This window comes from Hippoglossus hippoglossus, chromosome 21, assembly GCF_009819705.1.
Source record: "Hippoglossus hippoglossus isolate fHipHip1 chromosome 21, fHipHip1.pri, whole genome shotgun sequence".
Lineage (NCBI taxonomy): Eukaryota > Metazoa > Chordata > Actinopteri > Pleuronectiformes > Pleuronectidae > Hippoglossus > Hippoglossus hippoglossus.
This window is the reverse complement of record NC_047171.1, coordinates 5,338,629-5,364,408: the sequence shown is the minus strand read 5'-3', so window position 1 is coordinate 5,364,408 and position 25,780 is coordinate 5,338,629. Positions and strand designations below refer to the sequence as shown.

Below are 25,780 nucleotides of genomic sequence, written 5' to 3'. Positions count from 1 at the left end.
CAGGTGTGGAAAACATCCGACTTTCAGACAATTTGATCTGGTTCACAAGACAATTCAAAAAAAGCAATACAGGAAGTATGCTTGTCTGAAGCTCAACAACCAGCCAACCTCCCTTGAACTAGATGGAATCATGCTTCTACTTGTAATAAATTAACATGAATCCCACCTCAAGTCGGAACAACAACTCAAAGATTGGCAACAAAATTTGAGCAGGTGATAAGAGCCGACACCTGTGTTTGTGAGTTGTAGAGAAAATCACGTGACTCCCCGCGGCGGAATTAATACGTCACTTCCAGTCTTTGCCTGCTGCTGTTGTGTACGCGTCTGTGCTGAAAACCTCCCGCTGTGTTGTACATGTGTGAAAAGTAAACCGAGGGTAAAGTCAGTATCCAATTCTTCGGACTTTACCCACAGGTCATGTCTGAAAACGGCTTTAGTCAGTTTCAGCTGGTGCTGCTGAAGACTGCAAGTTTGAAAATGTAAAAGAAAAACTCTGGGGAGTTAGAAAGAAGTGCGCTTGCCAGACTTCCGTAGGCCGCTCCTAATCTCTGCTCGAGGTTCTGGGCTACACAACTAGCACCACCTCTCCCAAAATCGACTCTTGAGGGCTGAGCTGCTTTGTGGGTAATGCAGGTGCCAGGGTTTCCCAAGGGATGAATGTATGAAAAAAAAAACGTGTTTCTCTGTTTCAGCTGCATTGATTTAAAAACTATTAAACTGTATATTGTGAGACTTTCTGACTGCACCGCACAAACAGCAGGCTACAATTAACACCTGAGGCTAACTCGTTAACAATCTGCTAAAATACATACATTTTGCCTGGGTTTCTTGAACCACCTTCTCATGCCTTACGGTCTTGGATTCAAGCTCTTTTAATGCACGAGTCTCTGCAATGCCCACGCAAACTTGCTGTAACATTTTTGTTTCCACCTGCAAACAGCTGGGCTGAACTTAAGCAATCTCAAAGCCTCCATCAGTTTATCACTGAGATTGGCAGCTGGTACGAATGGTGGGGTCACTAATCCTACAATTACCACCGCATTCAGGAAGCAGACTCTCACAGTGACATGTTTCAAACTTTGCCTGCACTCAGTGGGTGTTGGCGCAGACACAGCTGGATGCATTCAGAGTTCACTTATGAATGTGTCCTAGACAAGTAAATACTATTTTAATCAAAAGGAAAAATAAAAACCAAACTAAAATCTCAAAGAGTGAGTGTGGTTGTGTGCATCTCTAATGCAAATAGAAATCTCCTTCAGCAATATCCTCGAACCAGTGGAGACAGACAAAAAGAAGAAAGAATTCTTAGTGGGGAATAAAGGAAAATGTGAGAAGAGACCATGAGACCATGTGCTATGTCACACATGAACGAGCTGCAGCACATGACATACCCACATCTACTATGAATTTTGTTTTTCTGGGTTGCTAGGCGCTATTTTCAGCCTAAGCAGACTGCTCCATGATTAATACATGACGGAGGGAGGGGCTGAATTAAATATTCATATTGTACACACAAAACACACGGCAAATGCATTTCTTGGATTTCATGTTCCAGGCAAAGCCTTCTCTCTTTGTGTCTTTCACAAAAGTGTAGATGCTATCAAACAAAGCGACACCAGAAAACCAGAGAGAAACAAACAAAGAGGAGAGGAGATTTTGTATTGATGGAGCTTTTTGAGAAGGATGGATACAGAGTCTGTGTGTGTGTGTGTGTGTGTGTGTGTGTGTGTGTGTGTGTGTGTGTGTGTGTGTGTGTGTGTGTGTGTGTGTGTGTGTGTCAGTAGGGTGGCAGTGGCAGATGGTAGAAAGACGACACCAGAGCTTGATGGGCGAAGGACAGGCCAAGTAATCACACACTCAAAGACACACAAAAGAAGAGTTGAAAGTGTAAGTGAGTATACACCGATAGTCACCACCTCACTTTTAGTTTTACTCCACGGTCCTTTTTCCTCGTAATACTTTGCAAGAACTGGTGTCATGACAAGCACGGGGGGGGGGGGGGGAGAGAGAGAGAGAGAGAGAGAGTGGGGGGGGGTACATGCAAAAACTGGAGGAAGAATAAATATAATTGTAAGCAAACATATATGTCATGGAGACCAGGCGGGTTTACACACTGTTTGCCTGGGACTACAGAGCAGAGAACAGAGAATGACCTCTTACACCTTGGGAGAAAGACGGGTCAAGTGCTCACGGCCTTTACACACAGTGATGCCAGGAAAATCTCCACGGAAACCACAACAAACAAACATGCAGAGAGCAACACAGGCAGAGACACTCGTCAACAGACAAAGAACACTGCTCTTTAAAATCTATTTTTTCTGTAATAACACTGACGTAGCACTGAATATAACTGCTATTAACAGCAGCCACAATGTAAACTGATTGCATATTAAGGACTTTGCAGTTCACAAGGAGGTAGATGAATGCTGAATAATCCCTGTTCAACAAATGGGATGGCCAGGCTGAGTAATAAATACATTAAAGCAAAACGTAAATACAGGATAGCACAGCTTTGGTGCTCACTTTCCTTAATTTACATTTAGATATAGAGCTGTTAAAAACAAGTATATCAGCTCGTTAACTGTGATTAACTAATTAATTAATCGAGGAAACAATTACAATCATCACAACTCATTTAAATGATGAATTATTCATGTTAGTCTTTTATCGGGCAAAAATTCCGATTAGCAACCTGTTCCAGATTCAAATGTGATGAACCCTGAACTGTTTTTGTTGCTTATCCGTATCTGCACCAAAAATCTTAAGGATTCTTTCCTGACCTGAGGTTTCATGGTAATCCATCAAGACGCTTTTGTGTAATGCCGCTAACTAAGAGATCAACAAACAAACTAGGAATACCTCCACCGAGGCTAACGTCATTTTAAAGACAGTAAAGCAAACCTCTGCCTGTTTATCTGAATCCACTTCGGTTCATCCTTCGGTTGTGTCCCAGTTTGATAACCCACTATGAGGCTAGCAACAGCACTCTGTTAGCTTAGCATAGCATAAAGAATGGAAAAAGTGGTAAGCAGCTCATCTAGTAACCGATTCTGCATAAACAGCACTGAATTTGTACAAGAATCTATATTTAGAATTCTGTTTCATTTGGTATATGTCATTCAGCTGTTCCGATGACAGTATGCATCTCTGTTTCCAATGATCGGTCTGTTATTTCCCACTTCACCCCTGAACATACCTTCCAACACCAGCTGTAATGATAGGGTGCCTGTATGCACAGTCCAGTCTGCAGTAGACACTGTGTGTATCGCTACACATTTGTCTGCAAAGCACTCTCGTCCACCTTAAACAAGGTACTTATCCATCCTGTCCAAACCACGTCACTGTTGTCTCTGAGATTGACTGAATAGTTGTCCTCTCTACTGGACAACAATGATCTGAAGTAGAGGTTGAGAGGTTCATTGTCTCTTTCAGCTCATTCTGTGGTCCAACCTTTGGCTCTGCTGTAGACTATTGCAGACCCCATGAATGGAGACACGGGCACTTGAAGTGGCGTGGAGGTTTAGTCGGAAATCAATCCATGACACAAGGTATTTTGGATGCTTTATGGTAAACACATGCTTGTACAACATAACATTTTGCAGACTATTATTACTGTGTAGAGAGGTGTAGCACACAGGTCCAATCGAGGACACGGATATGTTGGCCGTGAGTCATTTGGATTCCTTGATGTATATTTTAATGCACTGACCTACGTGACCTGTGCCATATGCGTGCCTATCAGCAAAAGTTACAAATATTCCCCAGTGACATGTAGGAATATACCTAGGACTAGTAAAAATATATAAATTATATGCTAAGAAAAGGTATATTCATATCTCCAAGCCTCTGGAGGATAGTGATGTACTCTTTTTGCATGTGTCAAATCCCATTTGTAAAAACCTGGATATGTCGACAGACTTCCTCGTCGATAGACATACGTGATCACCACATGGAAAAGGAAGGTGGGGGGAGCCAAGTTACCGATGGCTGGCAAGAGGACAAGTTGGCTCAGACGCGAGCAGGAAGCAGTAGTGCCTGGTTCAGTGAATACACACCTGGTGTACAGTGAAGAGGAAAACCCTTTAACAATACTCAAAGAAAACATGGGAGCATTCATAGAAACACACGGGGTAATTGAACATGTACACAAGCACACCTTTCCTCCTGCCCAGGAAGATGCCAAGTCACCTTGTTGTGGGCCACCTTCACCTCCACTTGACCAGCAGTCACCACAACGGTGTGCCAGCCACACCAACCTGTCTCGTCCGCTACAACTCAGTCTGGTGTATTCTGAGCCCTCGATATCAGCCTCACAACTCTGCCAACTGTGCCATCCTGTCTGCCGAGGCTCCACCAAAACTGCCCTTCTGCTAGAACCAAACTCTGAGCCAGTGTAAGAGCGTGCCAGCCACACCAACCTGTCACTGCCGCCCTAAACCACAAGATAATCTAGTGGGGAGCAAACATATGAGGAGATTCAATCCAATATGTGCTTTTAACAGATCAACTGAAAATGTGTAAAGTGGCTGTTTCCCCATTGAGATTTAATTTAGTCTGCACTTTTGAATTGATCGATTTACATGATGCTAATCAGTCATAAGCAGTATTTTGTTTGAAGTCATGGACTCATAAACATAACAAGAAGTCATCCCAACCTGGTTTGTAGTTGTAGATGAACTTATTCTGTCACTGTGTAACTTTAAAACCTCTCAACAACACTGGTAGGTGCCAGGCTGTAAAACACATCATGTTGCCCTGTAAATAACGTGAAAGTTTGAATTTCATGAGCAACTCAGCAGCCGGGCTTAAAGCTGTAGTGCGTACATTTTCAAAAAAAGAGGAAAGAGAGAAGAAGAATAAGAGAATTTCAATGAGTACAAGTTCAAGACCACTCCCTCCCTTTTCGCTGAGCTCCAAACCAGTCTCCAAAGCCCCTCCCAGCACCGCTGCAGAGCACAAGCAGGATAGTAACGATAGCAACAGAAGAGGCCAGAAAAAACAACACGGAGACAGGCATTTCACGATAGTTTCAGGATCTCTGCAAATGCAAACAAATCCCACCAACCATCAGTAAGAGTTATAAAATCTAAATCAAGCTTACGTTAGCCCAACTACAAGATCACAGTAACATGACAGTTGGTGGTTTAGATAAGTTTGCAAAATAAAATGAGCTGTAGGTTGAGCCAGAGTGCAAAGACACCTGCCTCATGTACAACTGGCAGATAGTGGCAGTTTTTTTTACAAAAAGTTATTTTTGTAAATGTCCCCATACTGCAGCTTAATCAATATTAAACCTTGGCTGAACAGCAACTCAGACAAACTTTTATCCCTTTGTTGACCATTTGTCAGAGTCTGTTTGCAGGACTTGGCCCGTACAATTTCTCACCACTGCCTTCAACCACTTGTTGGTGTTGCGGCCATGTTTACCAACTACTCACAACTTCCTCTGGGCATTTTGAACCTACAAGAGAAACCACAAGCCTTTGACTTTTTTTTTTAAACTGCCGGACCTTTAAAGGTTTGTGTCTGTGTTTACACGTGGGTGTCTCTGCCGGTGTACTGTTGTACATTTAGGTATGACTCAGTAGATTTGAAGGCGACAAAGAAGAAAGCCCTATAACCCATAAGTGATGAACATCTGCAAACTATATTTTACCGTCATTTTAAAAGTCAATAAATGAATGAGAACAAATAAAGACCTTTAACTTACTGATGTACATAGATACAAATATTTGTCTTCTTTCTTGTCAAGCTGAATGTGACATTATATATATATATATATATATATATATATATATATATATATATATATATATATATATATATATATATATATATATATATATATAGAAAGCAAGCCATGTGGTCTTAGGCCATTAGGCCAGCAACACAAGTAAGTCCACAGGGAGACAGAGGATCCCTGTGATACCCAAGTGTGTGTGCGTGTGTGTGTGTGACATTACACTGCTGAAAGGGCTTAAAATGTCCTAACAGGCAGGGAGACATCTGTACAGGAGTAGACGGGTCACTTGGTAGAGAGAAGGGCCTTTCTGTTTGTAAGAGCATTACACATGTGGACATCACATGGTAGATTACACTTTCTAGTTATGCAATAGGTCAAAATATTGTAATATATACGTATGTAAGACTACAATAAACACATTAACACCACTCAGGCGAGGTACAGTGTGTGTGTGCTCCAGGCTGTATATCAAAAGTAAAAGAGAAACTATTTTTAAAAGGACTGAGAACATCTGCGAGCTATCTCTGTTTCCATCAGTATTTACACTGAATACTCTGCATTGTGATTTCAGTGCAAGTGATTCATCAAAGGCCAACAAAGGTTAACAAACATGCAAATCCAGACATTTAATGCCAGAGAAACCACACTTTACATTCATGTAAAGTTACAGTGAAGACAAATCACAACATTTCAACTGTGCACATTTGTGTTTGTTTGGGCCAAGAGGTTGGGCCAAATCAGTGATTTCTTGTGCCTGTGGTTTCAGGCATTTTTCATGAGTATATATACGAGGATATATTCCACAGTCCCACGTGAGGGCCAAAGGTGGCCGGGCCTTTTCTTTCAGGACTCTTTGGAACAATCTCCCTGAGGAGATCCGTCTGGCAAATGCCTTATCCTCTTTAAAATCACACACTTTTATATGTGTGCTTTCTCCTAGCTCTGATCTTACTGACTACTTGAATCACTTTGTTTTATTTTATCTTGGTTTTTTTTCTGTAACATTTTCTGTATCTGTAGTCTAATACTGTGTGATCTTAAAATAGCTTCTTTTTTTTTACTGTTTCCTATTGTTTCCCTTTTTCTTTAAGCAACTTGTAAATTTGTTACGAAAGTTGCTATATAAATATAGTTTTAAATGATTTACATTAATTTATATAATGTAGTGTGATCTCGGCTCATATTGCACTAAATGAAAAGGCAGTAAATGGCTTATTCTTGAGGGAGGACCTACCCTCAAATCCTTGTTTTGATTGTGTGTCTCTCTTCTCACTTCTTCTCTTATTCAATCTGATTAAATTCACTGAGCTTTACCTTGCATAAAAAAGGGTGCATAGGAAAAAGCGATGGTGAGACAAATAAAGACTGAACATGGGAACCTGGCTACACCACCTGGCTGTAAAGAGTTAATTACACCTTTTGTGTCTAACAGTCTGTTTCCACATAAACTGCCTTTGCTGTGTGTGTCAATGCCTGGAATAGGGTGTGATTCCCTGCATGTCCAGTCATGTTGCATCATGGTAAGTGTCTGTTACAGCAACCAGCATTAAGGAGCAATGTTTGTGTGTGTGCTTGTGTGCATGTTGTCAAGTCCTGAGATAAGTTTGTGTCCCTCTATGGGCTGTGCGTGGACATGTACACAGATGAGGTGAGAAAGCAACAGCTTGTTCATACTACTTTGCGGTTGTGCTGTTATAAGATTGACTCCAGAAGCATGTCTTTATGTGTTCCGTTAATTCCAGATGATCGATATATGGCCACTAGGAGGCAGAATGTTTGATAGGAATACATAAGTATATTTTGTATTATTTGGTTTATCAGCCCTCCAGATGGAAAAGATTGACTCTGATATGTCGATGACAGAGTCCAGCACAACTAGCTAAAAGAAGGTTTGAACTTTGTACGCAGTACAGTGGTTCTGTGGGTCCAAGTTTCTGCACAATGTAATTTAATTTGCATAAATGTTGTATTAGGGCTGGGTGATGAAACAACAATCAATTACTACTGTATGCAGGACAAATGATTCACTTGGGTGTGGCGGGTGTATTGTCATACTGATCTAAAACCTTCAGCGGTAGAACCAGTGCCATGTAATTAGACTCACTAAAATTTAGACCAATTCTTTCCAATTATAATAAATATGTCATTCAGCTAACTAAACTAATTGGGCAAACAAACACAAGCATGTCAAACCCAGTACGTGACACTGCAAAGACAGCGGTGACATGAACACAGAAAGCAAGACTCCCAGATCAGAGTGAGTTGTCCCAGTGTCCCACAGCCTCAGGTGCTGTTGACGGGGGTGTAAGGTTACGGTTTGGGGTCGGGGTTAGGGCGGCACGGTTCACATCTTCCAAGAATAGTGTGTGTGTTGTGACCAGTGACATGGAAAAGACCCAAATAAATGAAAGCAGCAGTAAGCGGCCCTGAAGCTGCTGCTCTGCAGTCAGGGTGGGAACTCAGGCTGGAAAGAAATCTACTTATTTACTGCTTTATAGTTGCATTTCAATTAAAATCAATCAATCCCCCCACTGCCACTTGCAATGTGTTTTTTTTCCCGCACTCAAATTCACTGATGATCTAAATTAGAGCTGGAAAGGAAAGGAAGGGGAAAAGATGGAAGCTGCTAACATCACTGGAGTTCAGCAGCTGACGGCCTCCTTTTCCTTGTCTATGTTTTCCAACATCTGTCTCTCCATCCGCCAGAATGTGTCCAATCAGCGGTTGTCCCACACTAATAAAACGCATCCAGAGGGAAGAAGAAAAAGCTTCAAAGGCATTCCTCCAGTCGATTTGGGAGCCTCCACAAATCCCCTGGCTCCCTCCTATCTCCATTTCCAGTACAAATCACAACTGTGTGTGTGAAACCCCCTCACACCTCATCATCACACTCCTCTCCCCTAAATCAACTCTCTCTTCAGTCATCTCAGCCAAATTTCCCTTTCCACTAAAGCTGCACCGTACATCTCTAAGGAGGACCTTAAAAAACGGATTTTTAGAAACACACTGTTCCACTTTAGGATTTGTAAGGCAAGGGTTGAGATTTTTTTTGAATACATATCAAGACAAGATTTGCCACACTAATTTTATCAGTTTATAATACAACAATATAGTAATATAGTCATAAATACTGTGAAAGCATAACTGGCTGGCACAAGAATCCCTGAAAAAGGAGATAATCTGAAATAATGATAGAAGAGACAAGCTCTCAGCTACATCTGGGGAATTTGTCGACTAGTTGGCGTTTACACGTTTAGTGTTTAGCTTAATGATCTTATTAAGAATCAAGGTCCCATACACACACTCTACAAATCCAGAGTCAGTCTCAGCTGTCAATCATGATGTTTCACCTGCTTTTATAGCTTTGTATAAATAATAAAAGCCAAACTTAATGGAAATTAAAAATGAACACTTCAATGTGATAAGAATACCTAAAATCTCAGAATCCAATTTTGAAAAACAATTACTTTGAGATTTTAGTTTGGCCAATGTCCCATCTGCTAACATGGAGGAGGCAGGAGTAAGGACCTAATCTGCAGGCAATCAAGACACTTCAAATTCGGGGAGCCGTCATGTCGTCCATGTTTATACAGTCTGTGGTTTGTCCTGGTTTAGTGTGACTTCTTCCTGCATCACGCGAGTTAATCAAAATATCTATTAATTAAATATTTTCAGTGAAAACAACAATATTAAACCAAGACGTGCATTTTAAACCTGACATCAGCTCAGAGCAGGAATCTGCAAACAGAGGATACACAGCGTCCTAATCAAGCCCCATCAGAATAACACAGTTGTTCACACTTAATGAAACTAAGCTAAATGAAACCGTTTTAAGATCTTGTACCCACAGGAAATAATTAACACAAAATAAAGGAAATGCTCTCACCGTGACATGTTATAACTAAAAGCATAACAGCAAGTCTTCAAAACGTCAAGATATATTTAATAATATCAGTACCTGATATAATAAATTAATATTTCATAAGAAAAACACAGGCATGTGTGGCAGTCAGGAAGTGCTCGTACATTCCTAGAAGGATGAATAACAGGTGCAGCGCTGAGACCAGTGGGTCAGCAGAAATAATCCAAACACATCAGCCGTTCACAGTGCACGAGAAATAAATCCCACAGAAGTGGGCGGAGGTGTCTGTCGGCAATTTCGAATTATCTAGAAAAAGTAGTTTTGAAAGTCGGAGTGCAAGAGGAAGGAAGGAAGCAGAAAAGAAGCAGAAATAAGGTAGGCTGATGGGGAGAAGGAGGACGAAATTTTAACTGCCAGAGGAAGAGAAAAAACAAAGGAGGTAACATAGAGGATGTGAAATAATAGGGCTGGCTAGAGAGAGGAACAGAGAGACTCAATATACCACTGAAAAGGTAGCACAGGCTATAAAACTAAGAGCTTTTAAAAGATGAATATGAAGCAGAACATTTTTTTTATACAATAAGCCAGTACATTCCCAGTAATTAGGAAGGAATTTCTTACATGTGGCTCCCTCTGACGTCAATCCAGTACCTTCCCAGAGTTTGCTTTCCCTTACCCCAGCGCTGTGAATGTTTAGTGTTAGGCTGCTTTTGGCAGAGCTCCTGGACTTGGGTGCGAGGAGGGGTTTAGAGGGAAGGGTGGGGTTTCTATGCTTGTTTAAAGAGCAAGCAAGGATGAGCATGGTAACCTCAGTACAAGTATTTCCACTCTCTGCGTTTGGCTCCTCGGTGGAGCTGAGAGGGCCGATGCTTTGATGACACTTATATTTAAAATTCTGGGTTGGACTGGTGTGGTCTAACATATCAGCTGGCACATTAAACACTGCATTCATTGCAATGAATATTTGATATTTGTCAGAATTCTAGTTTCTAGCACAGCGCCTGTTAGGAATGGGCCGGTCTCTTGTCCTCTGTTAATACTCTGGACATACTTCAGAATTATTGCTCGTTATTAATGAGCCCTCTTAAAACAGTTTTATAATAAACTGTCACTTTTTATATTTTTCTGTGCTGGACCTTGTGTGCAGAGCTTTTTATAAAGTCTATGGTGCAGAGGGAAGTTAAAAAACTTTATGTTTTTCCTACCTGGTTTGTTTGCAATGAAGACTTCATAGTCAAGTGTTTTTCATAAAATTAAACTGAATTTTCTTTATTACTGTTCACGTGTGGGGCTTATTTTTAAGATTGAATGTTATTTTTTCATGAATTGCATGTCAGCTATTTCTGTTAAGCAACTGACACCATCTTCAGACCCAAGGTCACAACATTTCAAAATAGAGCTCTAATTCTGCTCGATAAAAGACTTTGAAGACAAATAGCAAAACATAAGTGATTCTGTAAATGCTGTTGCCTTGATGGTACCCATCTCCATCTTAAACTATGAAAGATAACTATTCTCCAACTTGTTCCCTTTAGAGGTATTCATGTTTTCAACTTGTATTTTTTTCCAACACTGAAAAATGATGTAAGCTGTGCATCTCACATTGAGCTGATGACAGCCAGTCCTGCATCAAGAAGTTAAAACAGTCTCTACGTGACGATATATGCATCAGCCATCTGTTTATACTGCGATCTGTGTGGCTGCTGAAACTGAGACAATAGCTGAAAAGCAATCAATTAGGAAACAGAGAGACGTGTGTGTTTGTGTGTGTTTGTGTGGTTGTGTGGTTTAGACCTGTGTTCACCAGCACGTCACATAAACCAGACCAGAGGATTATCTGTAATAATACTGACTCGCTCAGGTTTTAGCAAGAGTTTACCGTGGGATTACCGAGCAATATGACGCTGAGTGGATTGTGCTGTCATTATGATTATTATCTGTGATTCTGAGCTCTGTGATTCATGCTGCATTTCTTTTATTTAGTGTCCTGTTTGCACAAGCATCAAGTATCACTCCACAACAGAGGATCATTTGCAAATGTTCCACTTGGGTAAAGAACGGTCATAACGTAGCATCTGGAAGGAGTCCCATAGACCACAAGTGGCTGAAATATTTGCACTCGAAATTGAGACGTAATTGCAGTGTTTCATCTTATATGCAAACTTAATAGTGTCAATTTGACTTAATGACATTTCACAAATCCATTCAAGTTTTTTACTGAATGTATTTTGACCATTATGAAAGACTGAGAGAATTCCCCCGGATAAATCCTTAACTGATAACCAGAATGTTCCTGAATCCATCCTCTCCACCAAATGTCTGTGGAAACATGCCAACTGTGGGGATACTTGCTTTGGGCTTAGTTTATTTGTTTTTCCCCCTCTCTACGTGCCCACTGCAGGTTTGCCTGAGCTCCTTCGTTGAGCCCTGTGTGTGGATTCATAGTTCCCATGCCATCTGATGTCAACAAGCTCCTTCAGCAGCACTAATCCTCTCCTGAAACTCCCCTAAATCAGTCAGCAGAGGCACCAAACTAAGGCACAGCCGAGTTTCACATAAGTGCAGTTTAAAACTCAAGAAATCACTTCATAAAAGAACTGTAATTACCATAGTCATCAAGTTACAAACTGTTCTCTCTGTGACTTTTGCAGACCGAAAGAAAACTCAATATATGTAACATATATATATATAATTTTGTCCTACCACAAGTCATAGCGATACAGGTTTGTATTACACAACAGAACTTTGTAGACCTTGCACCGCTATCGCTCTCTGTCCTAGTCACAAAGTTATTGCGCGCACACACACACACGCACGCACGCACGCACGCACGCACACCAGCATACAGGGTAAACATTGGAGCATTTTATCTGTAATGTTTTGTGAATTTAATTTTAATGTAGTTAATTTTGCCAAACACATGACATATGTTGTAGAAAATCTTTTACTTATTTCAAACTAATTAAAATGTTTGTAAAATAAATTAGTGTATTATTATAGATTTACTATGTAGTGACATCTTGTTATCAATTTAAACTGCTCAGTAACATACCACATTAGGTGTTAGGCAAGTTATGAAATGGAAAATGAAAAACATGTTGCTGCCTGACAGATTACTAATGGAGCTATTAGTCAATGAAATTGTGTAAACACGTAAATTGAATGTAAAATTATGAATGGACTTTGATAATTCATAGCTGATGGATTCAGTTGTGTATGGTATGACATCCAGATCACACTTGATCCCTTCCTGTCCAATTTGGAGGTTGTTTTCTCTGCTTAGACAAATTAGCTATAAAAAAGCTTCAAGGTCAATCTCCTCACTCCGCTACACGGGTCCATTAACCAGCTCATCGTTCTTCAAACTGCTGATATTTGGGGAGGTGGTGCTTTGGGAGGGCTGGGCTGAGATGACAGACTGTCAACAGAGGCCTCTGACAAGGCAGAGCACAACCATTACTTTCATGTGAGAAGATGGGTTAATTATAAGATTTGGTTTCTAATATGGAGCCTTTCAGAGGAAGTGCAGAGCTTATAACCGGTAATTAGACGTAAATCGTTTGGCTGAAGGAAATGTAGGGATGTGGAGGAGGGGGGTGGGGTTGAATAAGCTCAGGCTCTGTCTGTGGTAAAGGGGAGAACATGTCATCCTTTGGAAACACAATTTACTTTGAAAGGTATTTCAGTGTTGGGTTTCAAATACTGATTTGATTATATATAGTATATGATTATTTCTGAATACACAACAGAGGACAACGTGCGGACGCATCCATAGCATTCAATTATCACTCCTTGTTGATATAAGAACCTTGAAGCAAGAAAAGCTATGATTTCAAAAAAGCTAGTGACAGAACCACTATTACCATATGTAGATACCTTCCTGACATGTAAGCATGTATGTGCTTTAGCTCGCCGGCTACGTAGGTTTATAGCTATGTTAGCAACAGGACTGTAGAAAGGGCAATGTCACGAAAATATCATACCAAATGTTGGATGATTGTCTTGAGATTTTGGTGATAATCACTCGTGTTATCCTCTGACATCAAATGCTTCAATGAGGTTGACATTTGTGGTTTTGAGTGAAGTGTCTCGACAGCTACTGGATGGATTCCCAGAAAATTCAGAACATGCATTCATGTCCCCTTGATGGCTTGTAAAACCTGTGGTGGTCTCCAAACTTTTCATCTAGTCCCATCAGCAGATTAACTTTAGTTATCGTTAGGTTTACGATCAAATATCACTGTGAGTATGTTAGCAGGCTGGTGTTAGAATTAAGCACCAAAGCACCAGTGTAACTTAGCATGGTAGTAGACTCTTACAGCTCTATGGTAAATGTGGAGCAAAGGGGTAGAGTGCGCGATCCAACTGTCTTTACTAGTTTCAGAACAGCAAAATTGTCACTTTCCTGACATTATTTGTATAACAAATGTATTCCGTCTGAGCTCCAAATGGCTGTGTTGGTCAGAGTTGGTGCATTGTTATCTTGAGACAGCAAAACGCAACAAAAACCTGGTCTTAAGTCAATGGCACATATGCAGATACACAATGCATGCACTGCCACAGACACAGATAGTCTGCTCACTTTCTTTAATTTTGGCCATGAGAAGATCTGTTTCCTTTCACTACCTGGCAAGTCTGCCGTTAGAATAACAATCCACTAAGGTGCAAGTGCACCTGGCTTTTGAAAAGAAAAAGAGATGGCATGTTACGCCCAAAACAAACCCATAATTAATTAAGAGACAAACATTTTTTTCCACCAATAAACTGGCAATGGTGCATTTTGATACGCCTTAAATATTTTGATCTTATTATTTACCTATCCATTACCAAGCTTTAATTATCAGCTACATTGGTTGACGTGCAGTGACTGTTACTGCTGCATGCTGTGCATGTCATGCCATGAGAAAATTTGAATTGATTATAGCACAACACAAACAGTAGTGCCAGGTCTAAAAGGTGTGATCTTACCAACTGCAGCCTACTTCTGTCCGGGTGGTTTAATTCGACCAATTAAAAAACCTACTTCTGGGTAACACTTCTGGAGGAAAGAAATTGTAGTATAACTCTTCGAGAAAAGCAATCTAATTGGTTTTACCCAGTGTTTTATAGAATCTTCACATCCAGGCTTTATGAAACATTGGTGTAGTCGAAAGCCTCACTGAGCAGCTGAGCTTGCTGCAGGTTTTAAGTGGCTGTGATGACAGTAAGATGACACACAGGCAATGAAATGTCAGGATGTGAGTCATACTAATGAAGCAGCGACTGAATAAAGGTAGAATAAACCCCTCTGGAACATTCACAGGCTAACTAATGATTAACAGTATGACTAAACACGCTACAACTAGAGACTTTTACTGCTAGATTCTAAAGAACCATTTCATGAAGTGTCAGTCATGACAGTTACACTATTCACATAAAAGGGAAAAATTTCAAAGGGCCTGTGACTGTGCATGCCCTGGACAACAATACAAGGAGTATATCCACACACACACACACACACACACACACACACACACACACACACACACACACACACACACACACACACACACACACACACACACACACACACACACACACACACACACACACACACAGAGATTGGCTCAGACCCTACACCAATTTTCTTCCTCTAATTACAATTAAAATAGTCACGCTTGTTTTCATGCTGCATAAGCACACTGGAGCTGGACTGAGAATGGCTCACTTGTTTATTGTGGTCGTGATGACAAAAGGGCCTTCAATAACGGGGACCAGCCTGACCTGTACTAGTGAAGATAGAAACTTGTCTCTTTCTCTGGCCAAAATATTAGCAGACGGGTTCCACAGGCCACCTAGGAGCTAAAACGTTGTAGGTTCAAGTAAAGTGGGTTTCTACTCTCAAACAAATGACGACACCAATTGCATCATTGCGTCAACCTACTTCCTAGGACCCATACATACTGCAGACCAGCTAGGTTTCTCTAAATATACGTCAAACCAACGCAACACGCAAATTATTTTTGACGAATCAATCTCTTGCACTGAAGTCCACAAACTTTCATTACATTTTGCAGTGGGGCTGTATCTGAGAAAAGCAAAGGTTTGGGTCGGTTGCTCCGAATTTTTTCTATTAGTCACCTAATACAATATCCATTCTAATCAAACCATTGGTTTGCATATATGTCACCAAACTGCTGATGGCAAAAGATGAAAATTCGGGCAACCGCCAAAGTCCTAGGGACATGTCATCTGGGAACCATAAATGTATTTACAAAGTTGCACCAATCCTGCTATTTATGTGACTCCACCCTGCTGACTAATTCCAAAAAATGCCTCCGCACCAACAAAAACAGCAACAACTCTTTGTATTAGCGTCACATGAAGAGACATTACATGGTCCACTAGGGTCAGGGTGATTACATCATTCAGGTTCTGTAATCTAGGGCTGCTTTTAGATCACTGTCCACATTATTACACGGTCTTATCTTCATTGGATAATGCAACAGCCCGCCTTGATCCTCTGTCAGTGTAATACCCGACTCATCACATTACTGGACAGACTGGAGATGACACTGTGCGAGTGGAGCTTAAAGCGTTAGTCTAAGTATGAAGTGGAAGTCCCTTATTGCCATCCCTGGTGGTAATAGTCAAAAACTCCCTGAAGTACTTTTCGTTTTAATTAGCACAAAATGAAAACAACTTAAAAAACCTGCTATAATGCAATTACACTCTTTCTGTGATAGAAAACTACCCCCTCAAATGCACAAGTAAATGTCACTGCTTGGTTTGCACTGTGGTGCGGTTTTGTTTACTTGTGTTTTGGCATGAGGCTACTCTGCGTCTGGTGCAGACAAAAGGAGAAGGGTTCCCCATTAGATCCGTGCTTGCAACAAAATGCCCTCTGTTCTCTAAATGAATGTGTGAATAAATTTGTGAGAGAGGAAAACACTGGAGGGGGTGTACAACTTGTGTCTATTAACTGTGTCTATAAATAGGTCAAAAACAATCTTTCCCTTGGTCTCTGATTTGGCACCAAACACCACCAAACATATTCTGCATTACCCTGAATTACCCTGCAGTATATTTCACCCCTTTCTTTATTGGTGCGGATTACTTAGCAAACTGTGGTAGTTTGCCAAAAAAGATTATATCATCATTACTATTAATACGCTAGCCAGGGCTGAAATGCAGACTGTGGAAAATGAGAGAAACGACTCTGTAATAATAAACTTTGGTTTTATATGTTTTCCAATGAGACAGCTCTACAAAAAAGAAAATGACCACAGGACAATACAATAGATAAATGGGAACAGTTAGCATGAATAAATACAGAGTGAACCCTTTTAAAAGGTTTAACAAAAAGAAAAGACTTAAATGAAGCTAGAAACGTAGTAGGTCTATGGTCAGTGGGCATTTATATAGAAAACAGAAGGGGGCCAAGAGCAGAGCCTCGAGGGACACCACATCTCAAATGAAATTTTGAGGAAGTAGAGTTATCCAGGGTGAGAGCGCTAAGACTGTAGTCAGCTAAGAGCACACGTCTCCAAGTGGTGTAAGAGAAGACAACAATCCCCAGTATTGATGGCTGTATCCTATTATCAAACAACTACTCTATGAAGTGTTGTCATGATATTATGAAGTTCTCTGAAACCTCACTGGAAACTGTTAAAAACAATGTTACTGCATAATATTAGATTTCTTTCTCCAGAACCTTGGATAAAATAACTTTTGGTTTGTGGTTATTTATTGAAATCAACAAACAAAAATCAAACAACAAATTAGACAATCTTAACTGCTTAACTGCTTAATTAACAATTGATTTCCAAGCCTAGTTTGTGAGTTCAGACTTTTGACCTTCCATCCTTGCTTGTATTTCCTGCCGAAAAAAGAAGCTGATCGTTATACTGCTTTAACACATCATTTGGATCAAGAGTAGATATAATAGGATTAAAGGATAATGAATTAAAAGCTTTACGGAATCTAGCAGCAGAAATGGTGTTGCGGACAAAAGAGCGTGTTGTTGGGTAGGGACTAGAAGTAGGCAGCTGTAGTGGAATAAAACAAAAAACCTTCATGGTAATTTAGGTTATTTAATTAATTAAGAGAAGGGGATTAACAAATGGAAAGAAAACATACGTAAATTAGTAAAATAACCAGGAAGAAACACCCTGTGAAATAAAGCTCAGAAAATTCAGAATTAAAACTAACTGATTTAGAAAGACGTGTCAGGATGGCTTGAAATATAGAAAGTATAGAAATATAGAAAGATTACATCCTAAAAGGAAATGAAATCAACAAAAGGGGCAGGATAGCACTTAAGGCCACACTTAAAAAGGGTATAATGAATACGCAATGCAATGTTATGAGGAAACTATCCTCTAAGAAGATGGCATATTTCTATTTATTTAGGGGTTTGAATGAAGAATGACAGAAAAAATGGTGATGGGATGAAATAGCCTAAAATTTTACTTTGCTACCCCTTCATGTGCACAGGTAACCCTAACCTGGTATTAACAATCTGACAATGATAATTATGATTTCTATTTTTAATCAAATGGTTAAATATTTCTTTGTTCCCAACTCTTGTTCTCTCTATAGCTCTTGCCCTAACCCTCAGTGTCCAAGTGTCACCTTCTCCCCCCTGTGTGCTTGCTACAAACAATCTGATTGTTCCGTCCACACACCGCTCAGAGAGTGCATCATTGTCCTGTCAAATAAACCTTCCCACAGAAGGATAAGTGTTTGCGTTAATTGCATGGTGTGTCAGCATCTTCCTTTGCATTTCCATGCGAGTGAAAATGCTTGCTGTGTGGCAGGTCCTTGCACGGACGCTCATTAGAGAGTTAGCTTCCAGTGAAATCGTGTAATCGTGTGAGCCTGAGAGAGACGGCGACACAAAGACGCAATCAGTCAGGGTGACACGGAGGAGATAGTTTAGCATTAACGAAACATCAATGGGATTTCAGTGGGCCGTCATTTCACATATTCACAAAATCATAATTTTCTTTAGCAAAGCACGGCATCCTAATGTCTCTACAACCCTTTCACTGCATGTTAACTCTAACACATCACGCTGCACGGAAAGAAACAAACACTAACCTTTTTACCCAACTTTGGTGATAAGCTTCCAAATGAACAAGTCACACTGAGCAATATTTTTCATTCAACTACTGTAGATTGATTGCACCAGCTCATTAATCAACAGCCAACTGCATAACCTTGATGTTTCATTCATCAATTCGACTACTGCTCCTGAAAGCTGAAGAAATGAGCGTGCTATATGCTAATGGGTGAAAAGAGAAGTCTGGTAAATTACAAACGTGGGAGGACGACAAAACCTCGGTTTCATGCAATTTGACTGATGGCAAGTGCTGCTGAACTCGGTGATCTCACACAGATGGGTTTTTTTTTTTGCAGAGCTCCAGGGTGAACCACTGCAAACTCTTCATGTGAGCTGGGGGGGGAATAGTGGTACAGTAATCCTTTCCTGAGTCCTTCACCTATACTGGATATAGATGGAGGTGTGAGGACATATTCCTATGATATGCTGATGACTATCAAGCCGGTTAAAATAGCTGAGCCATTGTGGTTACTAATGGACAGTGTTCATTTTCAAACCAGTCAGCTGAAGAAACCAAATATTCTATTATTATTGTGGACTATGAATAGAATTTTAGAAGATTAAAGATAAAATAGACACCATGAGGTTCATAAGTGGAATTTTATCAATTGAATACAGGAGCATATATGTTGCCAAATATTGGTAATATTGACAATGTTAAAGCTAAAAATATATGACTGGCAATTCAACAGCACCAAACCACAAAATACATCATCTCAGTGCACTTTACGGTCGAGGCCTTACAATATTATTTTTACATGGGATTTTACAAGTTGGGTCATTGCCTATTTTTATCATTTTAGTGTAATGTGGTAAAAAGTCAATGACTTGCTATGAGGAGGGATCTTCTCTTGGATCTGCTTTATATTTAAGGGATGTTCACTAAGCAGGTGTGCTTCTCTTTCTTTTAAAGGCCTGCAAATTTACACACATTCACACGAGCAAACTGCCAAGTCCAACCACAGGCGTCTACTATTGGCAGCTGAGTAGCTCCAGTTGTACAGTAAGAGTTTGAAAGCTTTACTTTGTAAAAGGCTCCAAGAGAGAAACATAATACACTGATCATTAAAACCAGTCACTGGTTTTAATTCTGTGGCTGATCTGTACATGTTCACTTAAGCAACCCTGGTGTTCCCAGCTTAAATCCGTTATAAAGCCAGAAAACTCCTGCTGGAAACATGGGTACAGTCAGGTGGTTGTAAAATTAATGGGTGAGCACAAAGAGCCTCACTCTAAAGTCTCACCCATTGATGGCACAGCACCCCACCGCTGTGGACTCATAGTCCAGGTTTTAGCACATAAGAGCACATAAGATCTGTCAATTCTACAACTCACAACATGCTGCCTGAGAAAATGCATTAAAACGTGAATGGACACAGCTCAGGTGCCGAGCCTGCGCAGTAAAGAGGCTACAAAAATGTCTCAATAGCCGTCAGCTATTCTTCCCTTCTCACTCGCCCTCATGCTAACACTAGGGATCTCTTTAAATCACCCTGTTGGGGATTATTTAAGTTGTTTAATTGAATTGAGTGGATTTTGCAATACATGTATCTTTTTGTGCTCCAATGCAGCTGCTGATTCAAACACCCACTTGAAATTATGGGGCCGTCCTGAGGGATCTGATCACACCTGGCATCCTGCTGGGTCTCCTGTGAACACTTGTGATCGGATCTTACTTCTCAGCTCTATAAGCAGATAATCACATACGACATTTGCGTTTGTGAAACCAAGTGATGTAGTTTTTACCCAGTCTGATGACTCTGTGAGTGTGAGGACTGAAAATTCATGAAACCCTGGATTCAACTTCAACTCAAAATATAATCTATACAGGCATCGTCTTTATAACGATGGGTCTGTGAACATTACAACAACTATCAGGTTATCAGCCAGTCCCCTGGCATTCAAATAATTACCGTGAATGAATCACTGCTAAATATCTGAAGCTTTAGATACATCGCATCAGGTTACAGCTGAATAAATTTAAATACAATTTAACGTAAATTGAATAGGTAGGATTTCAGCATCCTTCATTGAGAAAATTAGAGTCTGCTAAATAATGCTTGGGTGGACTATGCAGAATAAAATGTAAAAGTGTCAACCTATTGACTTATTCAGCTTCTTTCACTGTTTTTTTTTCATTCATATTTCCAGCTCCACTGGATTAAAATAGAGGCTCTGCTTTTTATTTACCTGTTTCCATAAGGATTCTTAGTATCGCCTTAATTTCATTCACCGGCACCGGCACACAGTACAGATCTGCAGGAGATGCCACTCACCATGAGCACAACAGCTCCATGGGGCATTTCAGGCATCTTTAGTACACCACGACACACAACGGAGTTCCAAGGCCTCTGTTTCAGGGCTTATCCTCGGATTAGTGCCTGGAAAAGTTCATTCTGCCCTGGGAGACCCAGGGTGCACTGAGCCCTTCCTAACAGGGATTGTGTAACTGCTGGGAACTTTTGATTTTGTTTTGTTCATAGAAGCAGGAGGATTACATCCTCAGGGACCCACCTGACCCGCCTCCCACTTCTTGGCTGTCCTCTGTTGAACCCATACAGTGGATTACACCTCCCAGCCATATGGGAAATACAGTAGTGCAGGGATTCTCTCGTCTTACAATGCCACGGTTAGTTGCCGGGCAGAGGTCTCATAAACATTGTGACCTCTTGCATTGCACTCGCAGTATAAGCTTGGCAGCAGATGTGAATCTTTAAGGGTTAATCTTAGAGCTCTTCCATTTTCTTAATCTCTGTATCCATTGACAGACTGGACATCTGGGTTACTCTGACTGCTGTGCAATACCACCAATAGTCACTGGCCACATCTGCATATCGTGTCAGCTCAAACATAAATATATACTTGTATCAAGCCTCAATTCTGAGCTGTAAAATCAGAATTTTCCCCTGCTATAAAATCTACTGAGTTGTAATTACCAGTTTTTCCACACAAACCTACCGTACCTGTGGTAGGTATGAGGCTACATGCTTAACTAGCATGCCTTCTGAAAGCCCGACCTGGCAAACAGGAAAAGAATTTGCAACAAAAGGTTAAAAAGTTATGAGAGTACTCAAATACCATTTTGCCTAATTTAACTGCCAAATCGGCCTTAGAATCGGCATCTGATTAATCGAGAAAGAACCAAAAAGAAGACTGGTGGATCTTTGTTTATTTGAAAGAACAGTGCACAGCATAATTCAATTCTAAGCTTCTCTTTTGGCAAACGCGAAAGCTCTGAATGCTTAATAAATTCTTCCGAAGGCTAAATTGCGCACTTGTTTCATCTGGCAATGAGATTACTTGAATGGAATATTCTGGAAAACTGTGCAGAGAAAGACAATAATGAGGTAGTAATCTTATTTCTCCACAGCAGCTTCCATTGTTCTCCTAAGAAGCCTTCTGTTTAGCCTGCTTCAACTCTCATTCCCCATCCATCTTTCCATTGAGGAAAATTTTACTGTGCCAAGGCTAAATGAGAACAATAACATTTCTGCAGCACTCAAATGCATCAAACACAGATAGGAGAGACTGCTTTTGTGTTCCTGTGGCTCTTCAGACAATGGACAAAATAGATAGTGGCAACCATGGCCGCAGTTTCAAGAATTCAAAAAGCACAGATCGAATGAACAGCATCACTCTCCACAAAACTTCTTTAATAACTTCCTGTGGATAAGCTCCTAGACTCAACTTCATTTTGCCTCTCACCTTGGTTGACTTCCGCCGTCTTTGGACAAATTCCATGAAACGCTCCGACTAAAACATATCAATTAACACTCAAAGCCTTTTCCTTGTGACAGTGGCCTGTGTAAATGAGGAATAATCAGCGTGGGCCTGCAGGGGTTAAGCTCCCTTTTTTGAAGATTATGCTTCACTTTCTAGTGGCCTGGCCCAGGACCAGCCTCGATCTTCTAATCCACAACTGCAGGCTTTTGATAGCTCCCACTGCGAGTCCTTATTACAGCCACTGATTAAAACTAAGAGACAGAGCGGGAAAAAAAGACAGATACGGAAATTAGAGTGACATAAGAGAAGGAAGGGCAAGAGAGAGAATTAAAAATGAATCCTATATTAGAAGCAGGGAACCTGAATCATGCAGCAGCTGACTTTGATTACTTCTAAATCTAATACATGAAGCAAAACTGTAACTTCTAAGTGTGTTTTTGTAATCCAGCTCCTGCCTACGCCCCCCCCCCCCCCCCCCCCACTACGGCAATGTGTGTTCCATTCCCGAATGAACCCGCAAAACATTTTCAACATTCACGCCCATACAACAGAGTTTACTTAAGTTTGTCTCTTCTCATGTCTCGCAGGGAAAACTGTTTTTTTACTTGAGCGATTACCTTGTTTTCTCTACATGAGCTATTAGCTGGTTGGGCTACGCTGCTCTCAGTGCACTTAACCACTCAGATACCGATAGAGGCGGCTGTTGCTGAAGTTAAATAATCCTACTTTAATTCTGTAATTTAATACACTTTCATATGATAAAAAACCTGGACAAACCTGACCCAAAGTTAAACAGGTCCACGTCCTATTTGACAGGAAATAGTGTCTGAAAATGCTTGGAAGTAGACATGGACACAGTGAACCAGCTGTAAAAGAAGAAACTTTAATCCTACCAATTGACGTTGCAGGGCTCCATCGATCACAATGGAGAAAACAATAATAACAGTCTTATCTGGCATGAGCTGTTTACACTCTTCTATCTTTTGTTAGGCACTTACTGGGCCGTCAGTCCTCTCCATATTTTCTCCGCTCTGATACTGAGTAATCTCTGGGATAAAATCGACACATGAATAATTCACAGCCATCTGCCACAAGTCAGCGATCTGAATAAGACTCAGGGAAAGTGAGGAGGTGCGGTTCTTGTATTTATCTTCAAAACCAAATTCTCAAAGTGGCCCAGACTTTTCGCCTCAACACTGCTCGACTGCTACAACTTACAAAGACATCTGCAACTCCACACACACACACACACACTGACCAGATAATCAAAGAAACTGCAAAGCAATGTGCTCCTTTTGCCCATCACCCTTACTGAGCTCTACCCTCGGTTTGATTCTTAGATTTGTTGCATGTATGGTGAATTAACCTGAGGATCGAGATGAGCAAATTCTCTACCGACTGCCAGCTTAAAGCACAACTACCACCCAGCAATAACTATATAATCATGGATGAGATCAGTAAAAGCACAACTAAGCCAAACACGCAATGACAAAACCCACGAAACTGGGCCTTAGCTTTCTTTTTTGGTCAGATTACAAGCCTCAGAGGGGTTTAACAAACTCTACAAGGCCTCCAACAGCAGGCGGCCCCTCGCTCTGTTTGGGTTCCAGGCAGGGGAGCCACTCCGTATGACGATTTATTGACGCAAGATCCCCCTCAGCCAGGACCTGCCACCGATTATTGCCACTGGACCGGGAAAGGGGAGGTTGGGAATGAGAGGAGTGGTGAGAGGGGAGGGAAGGGTCTTATTGGGATGAGAGAGTTTGTCTGTGTGTGTGTATGTATGTATGTGTATGTGTATGTGTATGTGTGTGTGTGTGTGTGTGTGTGTGTGTGTGTGTGTGTGTGTGTTCTTGCTCTGGCTCCAAGGCCATAAACCCAGTTCCAAAATGCCAAGTAGCATGTCAACATGCCAGCCTTTGCCACCCAAGTTCAAGTCGGACAAAGGGCCCTTCAGTGCTCTGAAACGGTGGTTTAAGAATAGGAAATGATGATCAGTCATATATGGAAAAGGGCTCAGCCATACTGCACAGACTGGAGGGCGACGAGGGTAAAATGAACTGCTAAGGAGGTGAAATTGAGAAGTGAAAGCGTCATTCCTAATTTCGGAGCTCTCTCAAGGTGGAGAAAAGTCTGGAACCTGAAGTGTTTTGGCTTAATACAGAATTTCAACAGAACTATCCCTCACCTACTGTTTTGAAAGGTTATGTGTGGGGTATGTGGTTATAAAACAGATTAAATATGTTACCCAAAAGTGGGATTAGGAATATCCATCAACTAAAACGTGAAGGCTCCTTCCTGGTTGATTCAGGTTTGGACCAATTTTCCATTACCTGAAAAGTGTATTTTTGTCAGTGAAAGCTCAAACCTGACGGGCACTCCTCAAAACTGACAAAGGGGAAATTGTGCTCCTCCACATTGAAGTTATTTCAGAAACTCTGAGGACAATAAACATTGTGGAGAAATGAGAATAGAAGAAGCATGGAAATGATCAGAATTTAGGAAAATAAAAGGAGGAAAATATGACCCACTCCAAGGTTCAGCTTACATAACAAAGAATTTCAGTAAAAAGAAAATGACAGATACCTTCGGCCTGTGCCAGCGCTATCGGAACAGCCTGAAACATCCACTCTGACGCAAACCCCCCTGGCCACAACTCAACCGTGTCTCTACTCACAGCTCAAGACAAAAGGAGATTTTGCCAGCAATCCACAATGTGCCACACAGGAACCAATGGCACCACAACAACTAATCAATGGCTATGACATCACTGCGTTAAATACGACCAAGACAGCCAGAGCATGATGGGTAAAGAAGGACACAATTGGCCTTTTGTCCATTTTGGTCAGCAGATGAAAAAACAGGAAAAAAAATACAAATCTGACCCAAGAATTGGGTGTGATTAAAGAAAGAGGGTTTTTTGAGCAGGTCACATGGTATTTCTCAGTGGTTGAGGTCAAGCATAACGAAGAGTTTGTATTTAATCATGCAAAGAGAGCGAGCGAGTGAAATATCCTTCGTGAGCAGTTAAGACTCTGTATTGGTGTTGACAAAAAAATTAAATCATCACACTTTACGATGCATGCCTAAATATCCATTATCTGAACCGCCTGTCCTTTTTGGGGGTTGCGGGGGGGGGGGGGTTAGCTTGAGCCAACTGCCTAAATATCTTGGTACCTTTACTGAGATGATACACACAGGAAAACGTAAAACATCAGGAGAAGTAAGGTGGATCCTGGAAGAAAGATAATTGGCATATTTTTCTGGTGGGGCTGTACGTGAGTATGTAAGATATCAGTCAGTACTACCAGTTGCTCAAGAGATTTTTCGTGAACATTTCCTGCCAGAC

The 25,780-nt window shown here is 40.9% G+C and overlaps 1 protein-coding gene across 2 annotated transcripts in view; it reads right to left on the bottom strand.

The window, feature by feature from the left end:
• The window catches only part of hdac4 (histone deacetylase 4), a 112,324-nt gene that overhangs the window by 72,764 nt on the left and 13,780 nt on the right, over window positions 1-25,780 (bottom strand). The gene's annotated exons all lie outside the window — the stretch shown is intronic.